The following is a 19962-nucleotide window of genomic DNA, read 5'->3' on the forward strand; positions in this document are numbered from 1 at the left end:
ATGTCTCAGAGACTGAATGAAGAGCCGCAGGCCTATAATCAGTAGTTCAATGCCATTCTCCTCTACATAACAAGTTTAGACTAGATAACCTGTGCTATGGCTAGGCTAGGCTATGTGAGACCCTAACTTTATTTTATTTTCAAGACAGGTTTCTTTTGTTGCTGTTGTTTAGCCCTAGCTGTCCCTGGAACTCACTCTGTAAACAACACTGGCCTCAAACTTGGAGGCCAGCCTCAGCAGCTACCTCTGCCTCTAGAGCACTGGGCTTAAAAGGGGTGGCCACCACCGGGCAGAGACCTGTTCTTTAGCCCCCCCCCCACACAAACACACACACACACACACACACACACACACACACACACACTCCTCCATTCCAGTGAAACCAGTGTTCCTGTGCTACAGTAAACAACAATTTCAGGAAGTTGCCAGTATGAAGCAGAGTTAAGAAAAGTAGTTCAGAGTACAGAAAGTTTTCCCTGTGTGAGCACTGTACTAAAAGAATGGGCATGTGGCTCATGCTTGTAAACCTAGCATTTGGACAGTAAAGGCAGAAAGACAGAGACTTTTAAAAAGCCATCTTAATTTAAGTAGCGGGTTTGATGTCTGTCTTGGATACAGTCTTAAACAAAACCAGAAGGGATTTTTAACATAACATTACATTCCTGGGTGTATTTATTTTATGTGCATGAGTATTTTGTCTGCAGGTATGTATGTGGACCATCTGCATGCATACAGATGGTTGACAACAAGTAAGTGCTGGGAATTGAACCTGTACAATTGTTTCTATACAAGAACCACTGAGCCATCTCTTCAACCTGTAGATTTTAATCACTTTTAAGAAAGGGTTGGAGGGGGAGGAAGGGAGTGAGGGAGAGGGTGTGAGACTGACTTAGAGAAAAGATAGGACAACTAGTTAGGGTCCATAAAGACTCTCAGTGGCTGGGCCACCGTAGTTCATGCCTTTAATCCCAGCACTCCGGAGGCAGAGGTAGAGGCAGTTGGAAAGGAAGCCACAGCATGGTATGAAGAGGAAAATCTGTCCTCTAGAGGGCGCCAAAGACCAGGCCATGTCTGGAACTTTCCAGTCCATATACTTAATGCCAACCCAACTCTTCCAGCCGCTCCTGATTGTGGCCAGGCGGCTAAAGATTCTACCTCACTCCCATAGCAGATCCTAAGTGGGTTCAGACTGCTGTGTTTCTTCCAGAAAAGGAGAGCTGCTCCCTGGGAAAGAGGGATATCTGCCCTCATCGCTGCCCTATGCATGCTGTCCCGTCAGAGATGAGTGGAAGACTGAGAAGCTGCATGGCGGTGGCGCCCAGCAGGGGCAGGCAGAACAAGTTCTATGACAGTCAAAGCTGCACGGAGAAACCTTTTTAGGGGTGGGGGGCAGAGAGAGAGGGAGCTATGGGCTGAGTATGGAGCTGCACACCTATGATCCCTGCACTTGGACAGCTTGGGGCACAAATACTGAGTTTGAGGGTAGCCTGAGTCAAATAAATAAAGCTAGGCTCTTCTATGAAGCCAGAAATTGGCTGTTAGACTGGAAGAGAGTTGGAATATATTCAGTCTAGAGAGGCAAGAGTCTTCCAGAAAGGGTGACGTGGAAGCCGAATCTTCCTATATTCAGCCAGGGAGGAAGAGAATGACTCTTAAAGCTGACTAAAGCCAAGGATTGTGAAAACCTAACCTGGAAATGGAGACTGGCTAACAAAGGGTGTGGACTGGGCTGGGGTTACCATGAAATGCTTTACCTGGTTTCAATGCTATCCCAAGGGCCAAGCAGCCTGTAAAAGGAACTAAGCAAGGAACGAAGTAAAGGCTTCCACCAAACTCCAGAGGAGGGCCCAGTCAAATAATGAGGAAGTGCCAGAGCCAGGACCTGGGGGCGGGGGTGGGGGACGTACAGGGAGACTAAGAAGGTGGGAGGGAGATGAGAACCTAGGCCCTGGGCTGCCCAGAGGCTATGCAGCCAGCCGGAAGCCACACTGAGTGGAGTTGTGGAGGGGCCAATGAGGCATGTGTTTGTGGAGGGTTGCCTGGGAGAGCTGACCGGATGGAAGGTGGTCTCTGCTGGACACCTGGAAGCTAGGAGACAAGAGTTCCACAGTGGAGAGGGGCACCAGGAGGGATCGAGGGACAGACCAGAATAATGAATCACACTAGTCTGGACGGGATCAGTGCAGATAACTGGGCACAAGGAAGACACACCTAGAGCCTTTTCCCTTAAGATAGGCTCTGAGTAGGGTTACCACACTGAATACAGTTAAAGGTGGGTTTCAGAGAAACAGTATTTGCAATATTTAGATTAAAATATTTCATTGTGTCTTTGAATATCGCACTGTGTGTGTGTGTGTGTGTGTGTGTGTGTGTGTGTTTATTTGTGCACTAGGAATCAGTCCCAGGTCTTCAGTTGGTATGTATCACCTTTAATCCCAACACTGGTGAATCTGAGGCAGGAGGAGCACAAAGATGTGAAGCCAGGCTGAGCTATATAGTAAGTGCAGAGCTGGCCAGATCTGTATAACAAGGCAAGTCTCAAACAACAAAAGTAGAGGATGGAAAGGTGGTTCAGTGTTTTAGAGTACTTGTTGCCCTTCCAAAGGATTGAGGTTCAAATCCTAGCATCCAGAGGGCAGGAAACAATTGTCTGTAACTCCAGTTCCAGGTGAGCGGATACCTTCTTTCAGCTCCTTTGGGCACATGCAGGCAAAACACCCATAAAATACCCACACACACAATAAAATGAAATATAAGGGGGAAAGGTGTCCAGAAGTTCTCTCCTGGGACTCAAACAGTGGAAGAAAAAAACTGAACCCCACAGATTTGTAGAGGCGTGGTTCTGATGTTTTGATATTCAGGAATCTGTGTTTACTGACATGGAAGGTTCTTGCCCCCTTGGTTTTTGATCTATCAATAGAGATGCCAGTGGCAAATGGTTGAACAGGAAGAAAGAAAGGAAGAAAGAAAGAAAGAAAGAAAGAAAGAAAGAAAGAAAGAAAGGAAGAAAGAAAGAAAGAAAGAAAAAGAAAGAAAGAAAGCTGCTGGGGCGATCTTTCATAGTGCAGGTGGAAAGGAAATCAGCCCACAGTAGGGCAGCCAGACCAACGGGCGACACGGATGGTGGAAATAAAGACATGTGGCACACACACACACACACAAACACACACACACATACACACACACACATACACACACACACACAAACACACACACACACACACACACACACACACACACACACGGCCATAATTAAGTCTTCCAGTTTTATTGTCACCTGCTGTCCTGGTGTTGACACTCACCCCCGTCCTCTCTCTCAGTACAACACTAAGAATCTGACAGGGCAAACTGTTTACCTAACTGAATAATTTTAACTGTTTATCGACACAGAGACAAACAAGTTCATCACATCTATTACGCTGGAAAGTTTGAAAAGGGGAAATATAAAAATTGTTTTCTTTTACTATTTAATCGCCTGAGAACAGATGCCTCCTTCCACTGACAACCACTATTGCCCTCTCACCCCATCTGTGAATTCTTTCTGTGAACACACATGCACATGTGCCCTGACACAGTCTAAACGATAAATTAATAGTACTTACATAGGGATTTCTGTTTTGAAAGAAGGTCTCACTACGTATCCCTGACTGGCCTGGAACTCACTCTGTAGGCCAGGTTAGCTTCAAACTCACAGAGCTCTACCTGACTCCCAAGTGCCAGGTCAAACCACCACACCCAGAGGAATGGGTTTTCCAGTGCACTTTTCCCCATTCAGTCATTAGATTATTTTGCCTACAATAGGCTGCCCAGCATTCTGCCTCGTGGATCTTCTGTAACATGGAATCCCCTAGCATTTAGATTGTCTCCACTTGCAGAAGGCTTTACTTCATTTTACATAACATAGGAGCCTCACACATGCTAGACAAGTTTCCCTCTCCTGAGCTTGCCCACATTCTCACTGCTCTTTTTCAGGAAGGGAAACTGAGTCTCCTTTCCTAAGGTCAACCAGAATTAGAACATCCAGACCAGGACCTGCACCCCAGCCAGAAGGCAAGGGATCTGGTGAGGGTGCTGCCCTGCACTCCCATCCTGACAGCTACTACTGCCAGAACACCTTCAGGCCCAGCCCAACTGGATGCTTACCCTTTCCAAAGGCATATGGAGAACGGGGTGGAGTTAGGGTGATAAGGCATCCTGGATTTGCCCGAAGAGAAGCTGCCGATGAAGGGGATAAGTGTGTCTGCATGCACAGTTTGTATTAAGTGTGTCTGCATGCACAGTTTGTATATTTCTTTAATTGACCCCAGTGCCTCCCACGTCAGGCTCCCCAGCCCTGAGGTATAGGAATTCAAACCCAGTCCTGCTCTCTCTGAGGTTCAAGCCACGGCCAACCAGGCTTACAGTGTGAGCAAGGTGTGGTGTCACATGCCTTTAATACCAGCACATTGGAGGCAGAGGCCTGTGGGTAGTAAGATCTGAAGAAGCTTCCTGAAGCTGAGAGGAGGCCAGTCACACAGACAGAGGCACGGGGGAGAGAACACAGAATTCATATGTGTGAGAAGAATGGAAGTGTGGGGTTGGGGGTGGGGAGTGTGTCTGGGTGTTCTGAGATACATCAATCTACTATCTATCTAGAGATCTATATAGAGAGATATGTTTACATTTCTTTTACACATACACACACATTTTATGGAGGGGGTAGGCAGACAAGCTCACATGGGAAGGTCAAAGAGCAAATTGTTAGGACTTGGCTGTCCTTCCAGTTCCCGGCTTGGTGAATATCCACTGAGCTGCCTCCTGGGAACTGTTTCTGTTTTGTTTTGTTTTGTCCTAGGGTCTCGAGTAGCCCAAACTAGTTCAAACTAGCTGAAGTAGGCTGGAACTTCTGATCTCCTTGCTTCTAACTCTCAGGTGCTGAGATCATAGTTTAGCTACTTCTTTCTCTCTCTCTCTCTCTCTCTCTCTCTCTCTCTCTCTCTCTCTCCTTCTCTCCCCCTTCCTCTCTCTCTCCCTCCCTCCCCCTCCCTCTCTGTGTCTCTGTCTCTCCCTTCCTCCCTCCCTCCCCCTTCTTCTCTCTGTCTCTCTGTCTCTCTCTCTCCCTCCCTCCTTCCCCCTCTCTCTCTGTCTCTCCCTCCCTCCCTCACCTACCCCCCCCTCTTGAGACAGGGTTTCTCTCTGTGTAGCCTCAGATGTTCTAAAAACTCACTAGGATTAAAGGCATGAGCCACCACTACCCAGCTGATGTTTATTTTGACATGGGCCCTAACAGTGCATTCCAGACTGGCCTCAGAGTCCTGTTGCCTGGACTCGTGTGCTGGGATTACAGGTGTGGAGCATACCTGGCTCTTCTATATCTGGTTTCACATGTGTGGGCACACGCTGCTGTGCACACTTGAGCCTGCTCCTATTGGGCTTGGTTAATATTTTCCTGCCTGCGTCAGCATGGCCCCAGTCAGCAGGCAGCTCACTGTGGGAACGTGCCCTATCTAATCTGGTTAGGGGCTGTGGGCCTGGAACAGTGGGCTTTGGGTGGGCACAGAGCCCATCTTAGTTCCCCCAGGGAAGCCACACTTCACTCACTGTTCAGCCTGAGGAAGGAGGCAGGCCCAAAGGCTGCATAGCTCCAACATGGTGTGGCTGCCTCTCTCCTCACATCTACTGGAGACTCCCAGCCAAAAAGCCTCCCAGCACATAGGGGAAGCCAGCCTAGGCTGATATAATCTGACATCTTTGCCACACACATCTGTCTTTCTGGGGACTAATAGGGGTAGAGACCCCAGGAAATGCTCTTAGCAACAAAGCAACTTGGAAATGGCATTGGGAATCTGGCAGAAGGTGAGAGTCCAGAGCCAGTTTTCCCCCAGCTACATGGAAGACCTGCTCAGAGGTCTGTGAAACAGATGTCTGAGGCGCCAACTTCTGTGGGCGTGGAGCCTCAACCAGGAAGGCATAGTAAAACACAAGGACTTCAAGCAGGGTGGGAGCCTTGCCTGTTCTTGGTCTCTCCCTGTGTCATCTGAGGGTCCTTCCACACCCACAGCAGTCCCTGTGGTGCAAGATGGTCCTAGGGTCGGGCAAGCAAACACTTCTCTTCACCTCCTGGCATAGACCAAGAAGCAGAACGAGTCAAACTCAAATATCCTGACTCTTAGCCCAGTATAAAGGATTGAGGATACCCAGTATAAAGATGAACATGAACAACAAAGATGCTATGCAGAGAAAAGAAGGAAGAAGAGATGGGGAGGGAAGGAAGGAGAGATGGGGAGGGAAGGAAGGAGAGAGGAAAGGAGGGAAGGGGGAAGGAAGGAAAGAGGGAAGGAGGGAAGGAAGGAAAGAGAAGGAGGGAAAAAAGGAGAGAGGGGAGGGAAGGAGTGAGGAAGGGAAAAAGCAAGGAAGGAAGGAGAGAGGAAAGGAGGGAAGGGGGAAGGAAGGAGAGAGGAAAGGAGGGAAGGGGGAAGGAAGGAGAGAGGAAAGGAGGGAAGGAAGGAAAGAGAAGGAGGGAAACTCTCACCACTGGGGTTACTACTCACGGCAGCAGACCCTGAGCTATCTCACCTGCCTCCAAAGTCCATCCCTGGATGGCTTCCCTACAGCCCAGGTGACATTCACTCTGACTCATGGACATGTGGCTTGCTTTTTTTCTATAGTAAAAAAAGATTATGAGTTAAAATTTGTCATCTTTTTTTATTTAAAACTTTTATGAGATATGGACTAATGACATTATGAAAAAGCATCAAAGTGTGTGCATGTGTGTGCATGTGTGTGTGCATGTGTGTGTATGTTTGTGTGCATGTCTGTGTGCATGTGTGTGTGCATGTGTGTGTGTGCATGTGTGTGTGTGTGCATGTGTGTGCATGTTTGTGTGCATGTTTGTGTGCATGTGTGTGTGCATGTGTGTGTGTGTGCATGTGTGTGTGTGTGTTTTAAACTTAAGAAAGAAAACAGTGCTTAAGTGCCTTACAGAGACTCCTGTTGAGAAAGAAGGTCTTGGCTCCTATTGGCACACAGTCATATGCACATATAAGCATACAAACACATAAATAAGCCAGGAGTTTCATGGTTCGTAAACAACATATCTTTTTTTTAAATCACTACCTGTCCCAGAACACTCACCGTATACCAGAGTGGCCTCGAACTCAGAGAGCTCTGCTTCCCTCTGTGTCCCGAGTGCTGGGCTTAACGGCATGTGCCACCACACCTGACTCCATCCACTTTTTAAGTGTGCAGTTAGTAATGGGAATACATTTTTTGCTGAACATCCTCCAAAACATTTTTCATTTTGCAAGCCTGGATCCATTTGTCTGCGTGGTAGAGGGAGGGTTCTTGTCCAAGCTTCCAGCAGTCCAGCCTCTGACAACCGCAATCCTACTGTGCTGTGTCTTCTGCTCTCTATTTTCCTCATAGTTCCAGACCATCCAGGCTGCATGTGCCTCATCTTACTCCCAATGTCCTAAGATTTCATCTGTGTCACAGCATGTGTCAGAAGAGCCTTTCTTCCCATAGCCGACTAAATAATACTCCATAGCTTAATACGCTTAAATATTGCCACCCACTTTTGATGTATTTTTTTCCTACTGCCCCTTTTGCTGTTAGAAGTAATGCTGCTATGAACACACATATACAAATATCTCTTTAGGATCCAAGTCATGTATGTGTTTGTGTGTGTGTGTGTGTGTGTGTGTGTGTGTGTGTGTGTTGGCATTTTTGCCTTTTGAAGCTGTACCTTCAGAAAAATTAATTTTTTTTTTTTTTGCAAAAGTGACAAACATCAATATACTACTGTTGCACATTAAAGCCTTTTCTTGTACACGCAGTCCTAGTACTTGGGTGAGGATGACAGGGAATCAAGAGTTCAAGGTCAAGGCCAGTCTGGAATAAGTGAGGCCATGTCTTAAAAATTCAACATAGGCTAGAGGGATGACTCAGCGGTTAAGAACACTGACTGCTCTTCCAGAGGTCCCGAGTTCAATTCCCAGCAACTACATGATGGCTCACAACCATCTATAATGAGATCTGATGCCCTCTTCTGGTGTGTCTGAAGACAGGGACAGTATATCACAGAATACTCACATAAAATAAATAAATAAATCTTAAAAAAAAAAAAAAACCAGCATAATAATGGTGATAGTATTTTCTTCAGCCCCAAGTTCAATTTCTTTCTTTTTCTTTATTGTTATCTATATTGAAGAGATATGTCACTTCACCTACCCTGTCTAATTTCATGCCCCACTGTCTAACCAGCTTCAAGCACATTTCAAGGCACAGAGCTCCACACTGAGTCTCTGGAGCCTTCTGTTGAACAGTCTGTTCTTTTCCCAGCAGCTTCTTACTTGGCCCCACGGCTCTTTTTTTAACTCAGCACTGTTTCCAATGTCCCAGACCTGCCCTTTCTCCACTCCCGAAATCTATGCTGTCCTCAGGAACCTCTTGCTGGATCTTGCTGCCTGCATCCCCAACTTTGGTGACATCCCCAACCCAAGTTGCCATGTTTTTAGCTTAAAGTTGTCTAACCCTCCCTCCCACCATGTAGAGACATGCTTGCAATCAAACCGGAAAGTTCCTGTCAGGACATGCTATTTCTATGCCTTTACCACTTTTACAGGTGTGGTACCACTTCTGCTTCCCGGAGGACGGGAAGAACTCTGCCAACTTCTGGGACCAACTCCAGCATCCCGTCTTCAGAGCTCACCAAGCTACCTATCTGCACCTTTGCCACAGTCCTAACTTCCCTTGACAAGTCTTCCTGGATGAGTCCCATCTGCCTGTGCTGCTAGGACAAGCACGTGAGCATCACAGAACTTGAGCATCACAGTGGTGTTGATTGAGAGGAAGGAGTTGGTGGTGGAGAAGGTGATGGTAGTGGAGAATGGTATGACTGTGGCATAGGTAGACCTTTGGTTGTCTAATGATCATGTCGGATAAGAAGAAAAGGAGGAGAAATTAAAAGGTTTTTGGAACCCAGGAGGTCGCGGACTGCTCTTCCGAGGCTGTCATCATGCCACAGAATGAATATATTGAATTGCACTGCAAACGATATGGATATCGTTTGGACTACCACGAGAAAAAAAGAAAGAAAGAAGGTCGGGAGGCCCATGAACGCTCAAAGAAAGCAAAAAAAAAAAAAAAAAAAAAAAAATGATTGGCCTGAAAGCTAAGCTCTACCATAAACAGCGCCATGCAGAGAAAATACAAATGAAAAAGACTATTAAGATGCATGAAAAGAGAAACACCAAGCAGAAGGATGATGATAAGACTCCACAGGGAGCAGTCCCTGCCTATCTGCTGGACTGAGAGGGGCAGTCAAGAGCAAAAGTACTTTCCAACATGATTAAGCAGAAACGAAAAGAAAAGGCGGGAAAATGGGAGGTTCCTCTACCCAAAGTTCGTGCCCAAGGAGAAAGAGAAGTATTGGAAGTTATTCAAACAGGAAAAAGGAAAAAGAAGGCATGGACGAGAATGGTTACTAAAGTCTGCTTTGTTGGTGATGGTTTTACAAGAAAACCACCTAAATATGAGAGGTTCATTAGGCCAATGGGTCTGCGTTTCAAAAAAGCCCATGTCACACACCCTGAGCTGAAAGCTACCTTTTGTCTGCCTATACTTGGTGTGAAAAAGAATCCATCATCCCCACTGTATACAACCCTGGGTGTGATCACCAAAGGCACAGTTATTGAAGTGAATATGAGCGAGTTGGGCCTTGTGACACAAGAAGGCAGGTGATTTGGGGAAAGTACGCCCAAGTTACCAACAATCCTGAAAACGATGGTGCATAAATGCAGTCCTGCTGGTTTGACAGTGATGTCATACAAGTCATTCCACTCACTACCGAAGACTACACAGTCAGGAAAACACCGCCACTGTAACCTTTTTGAACTACCAAGTAGCCTTACGCCATGTGCAGTTATCAAGTATTTATTAAATTGTAAAGGAAAATAAAACACTGCCCAATTTTACAAAAAGAAGAAGAAGAAGAAGAAGAAGAAGAAGAAGAAGAAGAAGAAGAAGAAGAAGAAGAAGAAGAAGAAGAAGAAGAAGAAGAAAAGGGAGGATGTTGAGCGAATCAATAAAAATCAATAAGGGTTTGGGAAGAGACCCTCTTGAAATAGTCTACAGCTTGCTCAGCTTTTGGTTTTTGGTCTAAATGTCTCCATTGTCCGGCTTTATACACAGGAGGACATCTAAAGAGCTCTTCTCCCCACCCAGGTCCCTTCTCATCTTGGTTGTCTGGGAGATGACCCAGGTACTCCTTCTGCAGGAACAAGAGCTCAGCTTCCATCTTTCTTCCTGCTCTGGCAGGCACTAGGGTCTTTCTGATGTCCATAACCTGAGTAACCTGAAACACAGTATGTAGACTAAGCTGGCTCCAAACTCACAAAGAGCTGTTCACCTTTGCTTCCTGAGATTAAAGGCACAGATTGTCAGGGCTGGAGAGATGGCTCAGTAGTTAAGAGCACTAACAGCTCTTCCAGAGGTCCTGAGTTCAATTCCTAACAGCCACCATGTGACTTCACCATCTGTAATGGTGTCCCATTATGTATTAATGTAATGGGAGAATCTAGTTCTCCCAGATGTCATTAGTTATCTGTGGTTCTTTATTTAGGGATGGGACATGTCTTAGTTAGGGTTTCACATTGCTGTGAAGAGACATCATGACCAAGGCAGCTCTTATAAAATTCATTTAATTGGGCTGGCTTACACTTTCGAGGGTCAGTCCATGATTATCATGGCAGGAAGCACGGCAGTGTGAAGGCAGACACGGTACTGGAGGACCAAGAGAGTTCTGCATCTTGACTGAAGGCATCGAGGAGAGGAGAGACAGCAGCTAAGAGGAGGATCGCTTTTGCACAGGGCAGAACCTATCATAGTACCTCAAAGCCTGCCCACACCCTGAAAGTGCCACTTCCCAGGAGCTGAGGACCTCATAAAGTTTCCCTCTTCACCTCACCATGTTCCGCAGCCATTTCTAGGAAGGACAGTTTTACTGAAGACCTCAGCTCTTATCTTTCGGCCCCCTCTTCCTTGATGTTCCCTGAGCCACAGATGCAGGAAGTGCTGTGGATGCACGTGCTGAGGCTGTGTCCCACAGGACCCACCACTGATCTCTGCATTGTCTCCATTTGCTGTCCAGAGGCTCTGATGGGTGGTAGCTCCTCTGTGGAAGAGAATAGTATTAGAAAGCAGAGCCTAGTATCTCCACTTTGCTGGCTACCTCTTAAATGAGAACATTCTCCCCTCCATCTTCCATAGACCCATGTTTGCTGAGTTACTCTGTTCCTGTGGGAAGTCCTGTGTTTGGGCTTTGTCAGTGTGTTAATTTATGATTAGAAAATGCAGAAAGTGAGTTCTAGTGTGATATGATTTTCATTCAAACAAAATTTTGGTCAGGCGATGAAAAGAATCCTTTGTAGATGATACCATGTACTTCCTACTGCAGTAAGGTTTGGAGACTGAAAACATTTGGGTCTAGATAAGACTGTATAAAGGGGGCCTGGAGAGATAGCTCAGTGGTTAGAGCACTGACTGCTCTTGCGGAGATCCTGAGTTCAGTTCCCAGCCACCACATGGTGGCTCACAGCCATCTGTAATGGGATCCGATGTCTTCTATTGATGTGTCTGAAGACAGCTACAGTGTACTCATATATTTATTAATTATTACTCATTTTATTTATTAATAAATAAATCTTTTTAAAAAAGACTGTGTAAAGGCTAGAAGCTTCCAGGACTAGGCCTAGGGTAGCAGACTGAGGCACTGATCTTGAAGACAATTACATCAGGTAAATAAATGATACTTTTACAAGTCTCACAAGTTCATCTGCCTCATACTTAGTGTGAGTGGGTAGTGGATTCAGGATGCCAGCCTGGTCCTTCCATGTCAAGTTCCCCCATCTTATCTTACATCATCTGACATTTTCCTTCACTGTTTATTTATTTGAGACAGATGTCATGTAGTCCAAGCTGACCTCGAATTTGCTCTGTAGCCCAGGGTGACCTTAAATGTGACCTTCTTGCCTCTGCTCTACCATCTGAGCTCTATCCTCAGCCTTCCTGTGGTTTTTACCTAAATTGATTCTAAAAGTTTTCTACAATAAAGCTTTCATCTGTCTGAGAGGAGGTCTCATGTAACCCAGGCTTGGCCTCAAGCTTACCACTGCAGCTAAGGATAACCTCGAAGCTGACTGAGATTATAAATGACTGCTATCTCACCTGGCCAACCTTTTTGACCCTTGGGAAATAAAGAATCTAATATGGGTACATTTTTGGCCGTCAGATTAAGTAGAATGGAAGAGGAGTCAGGTTGAGGGACATTCACCCTCCTGAAGGATGGAAGGAAAGCCGGAGCGTGTATCTCAGAGATAGAGCAACACCTACAGAGTATATAAGAGGCCTGATGGTTTCAGTGCCTAGATATTCTCCCTCCCTCCCTCCCTCCCTCCCTCCCACTCTCTCTCATATGAGTTGTAGAATGAATAAAAGCAGAGAGCAGGGGAGGCAGTGTAGGGCCCTCCTGGCCAGGGGCCTGTGCTAGTTTGTTGGAGGTATCCTTATGCAGGGGGACTCCTGTGTCTGCGTGGTGAGACCTTCGCAGCTCGTCTTTGTAGACAGGATCCTGTGAGCTTGAATTCGGCTCAGCTCTTTCATTAACACTGGTGAGTTTTAGTACAAGACTGGCTTAGTCAGGGTTTCTATTCCTGCTAGTTGGGGAGGAAAGGGTTTGTCCAGCTCACACTTTCACACTGCTGTTTATCACCAGAGGAATTGAGGACAGGGCAGGAAGCCGGAGCTGATGCAGAGGCCATGGAGGGATGTTGCTTACTGGTTTGCTTCCCCTGGCTTGCTCAGCCTGCTTTCGTATAGAACCCAGGTCTACCAGCCCAGGGATGGCACCACCCACAGTGGTCTGGACCCTCCCCCCTTGATCACTAGTTGAGAAAATGCCTTACAGCTGGATCTCATGGAGGCATTTTCTCAACTGAGGCTCCTTTCTCTGGGATAACTCCAGCTTGTGTCAAGTTGACAAAAAACCAGCCAGTACAAAGACCTATCTGGGTATCTTCACCAGTGTTGGAGGAGTAGACTGAGTTGCTAAGGAGTATGGTAAATGCCTGGTAACTTTTGATGCTAGATGAGAGAATTTTGAACAAGAGTCTGCTGCCCACCCCTGACCCTGAGTCCAGTAGGATGTTATATACTCATTCCCAGGCAGTGAGATCTAAGCTCAGGGTCACCTAGATTGTCAGCGTGTAGGTCTGGCCTACCAGCCCTTTCCTTGCATCTCAACTTGAACCCCTGGCATAGTCAAGAGGCCCAGCTGCTTCAGGCACTCTCCAATCTCCAGTGTCATCAGCAGGCAGCTGGAAATCACGGAACTGTGGGGGATCCAGGTGTGACAAGGCCTGACCAGGTTGCCTTTTAAGGAAACTGGGCCTTCTGCGTTCTTTGGGAACATGATCCTGAAAGGCCGGACTCCCGGGTCGGGTTCTCCGCACCTCCCAGGAAAGGCGACACCCCAAATCACTCACGAGAAACGGTCTTGATGCAAACTGCAAGAGGATTTTTATTCCGAGCACGCTTGGGGCCCACAACCTGTATGCCATGTTGGAGTAGAGGGCTTCGGACCACGAGGGCAGAATCAGGACAGAATTTATATGGCTCACAACAAAGCCGGCCAATCATGGCAGAGCCCGCGAATCACAAACCAATCATTTCATAGCAAAAGCCTGTGAGTTACAACCAATCATTGCAAAACCTGTGAATCACAAACTAATCATTTCCCTATAGTCTCAGAGGTCTGCGTGGTCTCCTGGGTGGGGGTGGCAATGGTGGTCAGAAGTCACTGGGGGGGGGGGGTTAAGTCTCCTTTAGCTTGGGGTCCTTGGAGGAGTTAGGCTATATTTTTTATTCTTTCAATCCCATGATCTTTCCTTCAGAGGGAACACAGCAAGTACACAGTAACTGAATGATGAAAGACCTGGGTCCCCTCTGCCCTTGGTGGAAGAGGAAAAGTTTATCCCGGAGAGCAGCCTGTCTGCAAGTAGGATGGGGAGAGTCTCTTAGACATCTGCATGAATGGCTCTGAGATCCTAGGAGAAGTGGGGGAGAGTCCGATGGTCCTCTCTCTACTTTCAAGCTGTTTGCTTGGCCCAACTACCTGGCAGAGTTAGCCTCAAGTCTTCCTTTTCTGCAACAGGCAACCTGAGCCTGGGTGTGACAACTGGGGTGGGGGTAAGTGTTGGGAGCAACTCTCAACCCTCAGACCCGACCACCCCATCCACATGAAGCTGGTACTAGCACCCCCGGCTGGTGGTCTATGCCGATTTCTTGGGCTGCAGTTCCCTGCAGGCACCAGCCAGCTGGGAACCCCCACCCAGCTAGAAAATTCCACCTTTTGAGTGACTAGTCCACCTAGTTTTAGCCCAGGGGTTGTCCTCTAAGGCTCTGTTCAGGGCTGCCCACACACCTTCGTGTGGCTTCCAAGTTTTCTTCCCCATCACTTGTCACCTGTACCTGCTTCACTTCTTGTGTTGACTTCAGCGCTGTTTCTGTTTGCTCTGGCTAAGCTCTGGCCTCAGGATGAAATCTCTGAACGCAGGAAGTGTGAACCTAAAAGGCAACAATCAAATGTGGGGGTGGGGAATTGAGGGAGGGGCAGAAGCTAGTCAAGGCTTCTCAGCTGGAGGAGAACTATTGTTCAACACTGCCACCCCCCCCACCTCTGGGACACTGCCTAGGGGTAGGGATGGGTGGAGAGACTTTCCCAACTTCACTACAGGCAGGTCTTAACCTGTTACATTGCTATATTTGTTTTTGAAGCCCAGCCCCAGAACCCCAATGTTTCACATCTCCAGAAGGCTAAACCACAGTTTAATGGAGTACCAGTCCACTACGCCCTATCGACTTGTAGCCCTAATTCTTCTATTAAATTACTCAAGGAATACTAGTGTCCCATATACCCATGACACACATGTCAGCTGACAGGGGTCACATGACAACCCTGAAAGGACTACTACCCTCTGTTTTTTAGAGTGGGTAAGTTAAAGAAACCTGACAGTCACTGTGAGACAGCCTGGCTCCTGGCCCAGACTCTTTGCCCCACTTCAGGCATCTCTCAGATCACAGAGCAAATCAGGAAGGGAGAACCAGGCTGCAGGCACTGGGCCAGGTGTGTGCACGAAACACAGGCCGTGCAGAAACCTGGCTCCAAGCAAGTTACACGGGCAACCTGAGGCTCCCTGTGTTTCCCACGAGCACACAGTATGTACAGAGGAGTGAGAAGGAGCTCAGACATCTGAATCTACCACTACCTTCCATCCTCGCTGCTGTAGGCCTGCTAGTGGCCCATAGCCTGTGTGCACCCTCTCATGGGCAGGCTGTGGGAGCTGTCATGACCTGCAGTGGGGGCTTAAAGAATAAAAAAGAAAGATGTCAGCCATCATCACCACAGACTTAGGGTGTCTGGCCCTGCCAGCTGTGCCAGGCTCTTTGAGAAAGGAGCTGTGATCCCCCCACACACACCTTGCCAGCACCCGGGCTAGTGGCTCACCAGGATTTGAAGCTACATCCCATAATCCTGCCCACATACTCTGGGAAGTGTTGCTTGTTCCTATACCGTGCTTTGGCCTCAATTACCCTTCCCAGCTAGGCTGCCCCAGCTGCACGCATGGTGACATCCTGTTTATACACAGACCCACGTCTGCAGCACAGCATATCCAGCTACAGAGGTGAGCAGTGGCTACCTTCTACAGACCTCTCCCACTTCCTGAACAAAGTCACTTTAGGATAAGAGTTGAGTCACCTGCCAGGTTTTGGGACCTGTTGAGCCATCAAGATAGGAACCTCCAAGCTCTCTGGGAAATCCCTCTACCTCCACTCCACCTACACATTCAGCCAGAACTCCTAGACAAAAGGCAAATCTCCTTTTTAAAAAGTCATTTAATTTCATACATGTAAACAAAGCACCCTTGTTCTTTTGAAACATACATCTGATAGGTCAGAGATGTAGCTCAATGAAATAGCATAAGTTTGACAAGTACAAGGTTCTACATTCAGTTCCCAGTACACACACACACACATATACACACACATACACAGACACACACACACATACACAGACACACACATACACACACATACACACACACACATACACAGACACACACAAATACAGACACACATACACAGAAACACACACAAACACAGACACACACACACATACACACACATATACATACATACACAGACAGACAGACAGACAGACAGACACACACACACACACACACACACACATAGCTAGAGTAGCTTTTGCTCAACCCAAGTGCCCCACAGGAAACACCTTCAGGAGAAAACATCCCTAAAACAAGTAACTTAAGACAAAAATGGTTTAAGTTCATAATTCTACATTCTAATCCATCACCACAGAGAAGTTACAGCATTGGTAGCTATAGGTGGCTGACCACATCATATCCACAGTCAAGAACAGAGAGAATCAAACACATCTGTGTTTGCTTGCTTTTACTTAGCTGAGCTTTCTTCTCATAAATATATATGCCAAGCCTAGGGAACTGCACAACCCTTACTAGACTGTGTCCTTCAACACCAGTTAAGGTACTCAACATACATCCTCAGGGGCCAACCTGATCTAGACAGTTCCTCAATTAATACTCTTTCCTAGTTGTCAGAATTAACCACCACACTGGCCGTCATAACTACTCATACATATTTCCTCTTACTTTCTCTCTCCTTGCACTAATTAGTCCCTTATACTCTGTCCCCAGAAAGCCAATCCTCATACAGTTGTCAGCAAAGCCTTTTAAACACAGATAAGTTCCCTGCCATTCTGTGGTCCTCCCACAGTTCTGCATGGCCTTCAGGGTGGTGTCTGTCTCCTCACCCTGTTCACAAGTCTCATTTTCCCAGCCCCATTACTTCCCATGTTACCTTAAACAACCCTACTCCCTCCCCCTTGACCGTCTTTTCCAAAGCCAGCTCTCTCATAGTGTGCTAGTGAATGAATGCTTTTAGCAACTGGTTCTGTGTTTTAAATGTGTCCATAGTATGTTGTGTACATATGATCATTGTGAAAATGTTGTTATACATAAAGAGTATAAAACTGTGCATAACTTACAAAAATGTTAAGTATCCCATGTAGTTTGAAGTCTACAGCCAACTGCTCTGCAGATACCAGGTGGTGCACAACTATGTCCCAACACTGGGGAGGAGACTAAAGTGTGAGGCTGCTTGGGCTACACAATGTGATCCTGGCTAGCCTGGCCTGTGGAACAAGACCCTAGCCAAAAAACAGCAACAAATTACTCAATGGTGCAACTCTTTTACATTTATTTCTTATCTGTATGTACGTATGTATGCATGCATGTATGTGGGTTATACATGTGCCTTGGTGTTCATAGATTAGAGGACAAGCTTCCTGTTTTTCTTCTTTCACTATGTGAGGTGCAGGGGTTGAACAAAAGTTATTAGATTTGGTAATAGGTACCATTAAACTGAGCCATTTTGTTAGTCTATTATTTTTTTCTGTGACTATTTTTCTTTTTTCTTTATTTTATGTATATGAGCATGCTGTAGCTGTCCTCAGACACACCAGAAGAGGGCTCCAGATCCCATTACAGATGGTTGTGAGCCGCCTTGTGGATGCTGGGATTTGAACTCAGTACCTCTGGAAGAGCAGTCAGTGCTCTTAACTGCTGAGCCATCTCTCCAGCCCGCCATGGCCTTTTCTGACTGTCCATGTGATGTCATGGAACAAGGAGCTGAGGAGAAAGAGAGAAAACCCTGCACAATGATGTGCTCACTCCCCTTGAAGATACAGGAGATACCAGTACTTTGAAGAGCACAGATAATAGCAAAATAGAGGAATAATTGGCAGGCAGCTATAGATCACCTTTGTTTTTAAAATAATTTAGCTAATTATATGTTTGCATACATTAATTTCTTAAAGTATGGAACAAGCAGTCTTGCAGAGCTCTTGAAGACTTAACACGTGGCTTCCTCTGAACCTATTGGCATGTCTCCAGCCCACCATGCACATAAGTCTCCCTAGCAAATGCCAACTGGCTCTTCCACCTCAGGTTCTACAGAACCTGCCTCCCCTGTGTGGTTCACACAGCTGTATGGGCTTTCCTCCCTCAGTGGCCCATAGTCTGGGCTATTTCCATTGATTTTTTTTGTTTGTTTTGTTTTTGTCTTTGTTTTCTTTTTGCCAGCTTTCTTTTGGAGGAGGGATGAGTATAGGACCCACAGTTTTCTTATTTCAGATGCTTGGGAAAAGCATGGTGCTAGAAGATCCTTGCTAAATTCTTGTAGAGTCAGTTAGGTAGCACTGAAGGCCAGAGAGATAGGTTCTGAGATTTGGAAAGGCAGGTGGGAGAAGTCTGATGGAAGGGGCTTATCCCAGAGCCTCAGATATCTGGGAAGGCAGCGTTAGATGCCCTCAGTTACTGGGAGGGCCTTCAGGAGGGTTGGCCTCATCGGTTTATTAGCATCCTTAAGGAGCGCTGTGCTGTTGAGTCCAGGCACCCCCCTTGTCACTCTGTTCAGCTCATGTTGCAGCTGTGTTTCCTGTCAGCTCCCAGGACTTGAGCAGATCACTTACAGGGGAGTCTCCAGGCTTTATATTTGGGTGGCCATAGCTAAATATGACCGAAGAGGGCATCCCCGCGTCACAGAGGAACAACCCAGGAACATGCAGGTATGGCTGTTGGTATTAGGACAGCTCTTAACTCCCCTCCCCCTGCCCTCCCCTGCACCTCTGGTGATGGCGCTACCCATAGGTGACCAGAATCTGGCACATCCATCACCATGGAAACAGTTAAAGCATTCCCAGAAGACAGTGGTTCAAAAACCCACCTTTACCTGGGAGCAAGTGACATCACTACCCCTATAAAAGACTGAAACCCCTCCTCTTTCTCTTTTTCTCTTCTCTTCCCTTTACCCTGACCCCTGCCCTGTCCCTGTTCTATTAAACCTCTCCACGTGGAACCGTGTTGCTTTGGTGTGCTTTGTCCCGGCATGAGCCGAGAAATCTAATTAACAATGGCCTGGGTGTTTTCCTTGGCTATGAGTTTCTCAAACCCTAGCTGAAGCTACCATTTTTTCCCCCAGCCTTCTCCCCGGCCTTGGAAGCCCTCTTTCCCAGGGTAGAGCTGGCTGCTGTGCTTTCCCCTTTTCCTCCTCAGGGGCACCACAAATGAGGAGGCAGCTCATTCTTCCTGCTGTCGTTACCTGACCCTCTGTTCACCTAACTCAAATCCCTCCTGCTTTTGTGACTGCCTTTCCTTCCCTTAAGCAATGACCTCAAGAAGGGGCTGCTCTCTACCTTCTCTCTCTTCCCCAGCCTCATGGAAGAGATGTGACCCAACCCAGTGTCTGTCTCTGCAGTTCCTGGAAGCAGTCACCAAATGAGGGCAGCTCATCTGTGAGAGTCATTCTCCAATCCTTGACCTTTGCTGAGGTTCCACTCTGCCTTCCCCACTCCCTATGACTAGTACGCACACCCTACCCCACAGCGGAGGCTCCACTGTTCACCTGCCCAGACTTGCCTTCTGTCTTGCTACCTGATGTGCCCAACCCAGGCCATCCCCTGTGGTAGAATGTTTCACTTAAATTAGAGAACAGCATGAAGATTCTGAGAAGGCAACTTATGCTGTCTCCATGGCTGGCCAGTGAAGGACCCTGAAGTCTGGTTCACCACACACCAGTTGTTCTATTAGGCAAGGGGAGGATCTGAGAGTTGGCTCTGCTCTCTGAGGATCCCCGGCCATATTCCACAGAACTTCTGCCTCTGCCCAGAAAGACTCTCCTAACCAGGCTGACTTCCCTTCGGCTGTCCACATATGGAAACTGCTTTTGCTCTGCATCCAGTTCTGCAGAAACCAGAGCCTAGTTTTTTTTTTTTTTTTTTTTTTTTTTTTTACTATGAATGACATTTATTTTATTTAGTCATTATCT

At 46.9% G+C, this 19962-nt stretch overlaps 1 pseudogene across 1 annotated transcript; it reads left to right on the top strand.

The window, feature by feature from the left end:
• The first annotated feature begins 8995 nt into the window (after window positions 1-8995).
• LOC308437519 (ribosome biogenesis protein NSA2 homolog) lies at window positions 8996-9793 on the top strand (annotated as a pseudogene). Its single transcript has one exon. The product of its transcript is annotated as a ribosome biogenesis protein NSA2 homolog (transcript).
• Window positions 9794-19962: the final 10169 nt, after the last annotated feature.

The sequence above is a fragment of the Micromys minutus genome (assembly GCF_963924665.1).
Source record: "Micromys minutus genome assembly, chromosome: 26".
Lineage (NCBI taxonomy): Eukaryota > Metazoa > Chordata > Mammalia > Rodentia > Muridae > Micromys > Micromys minutus.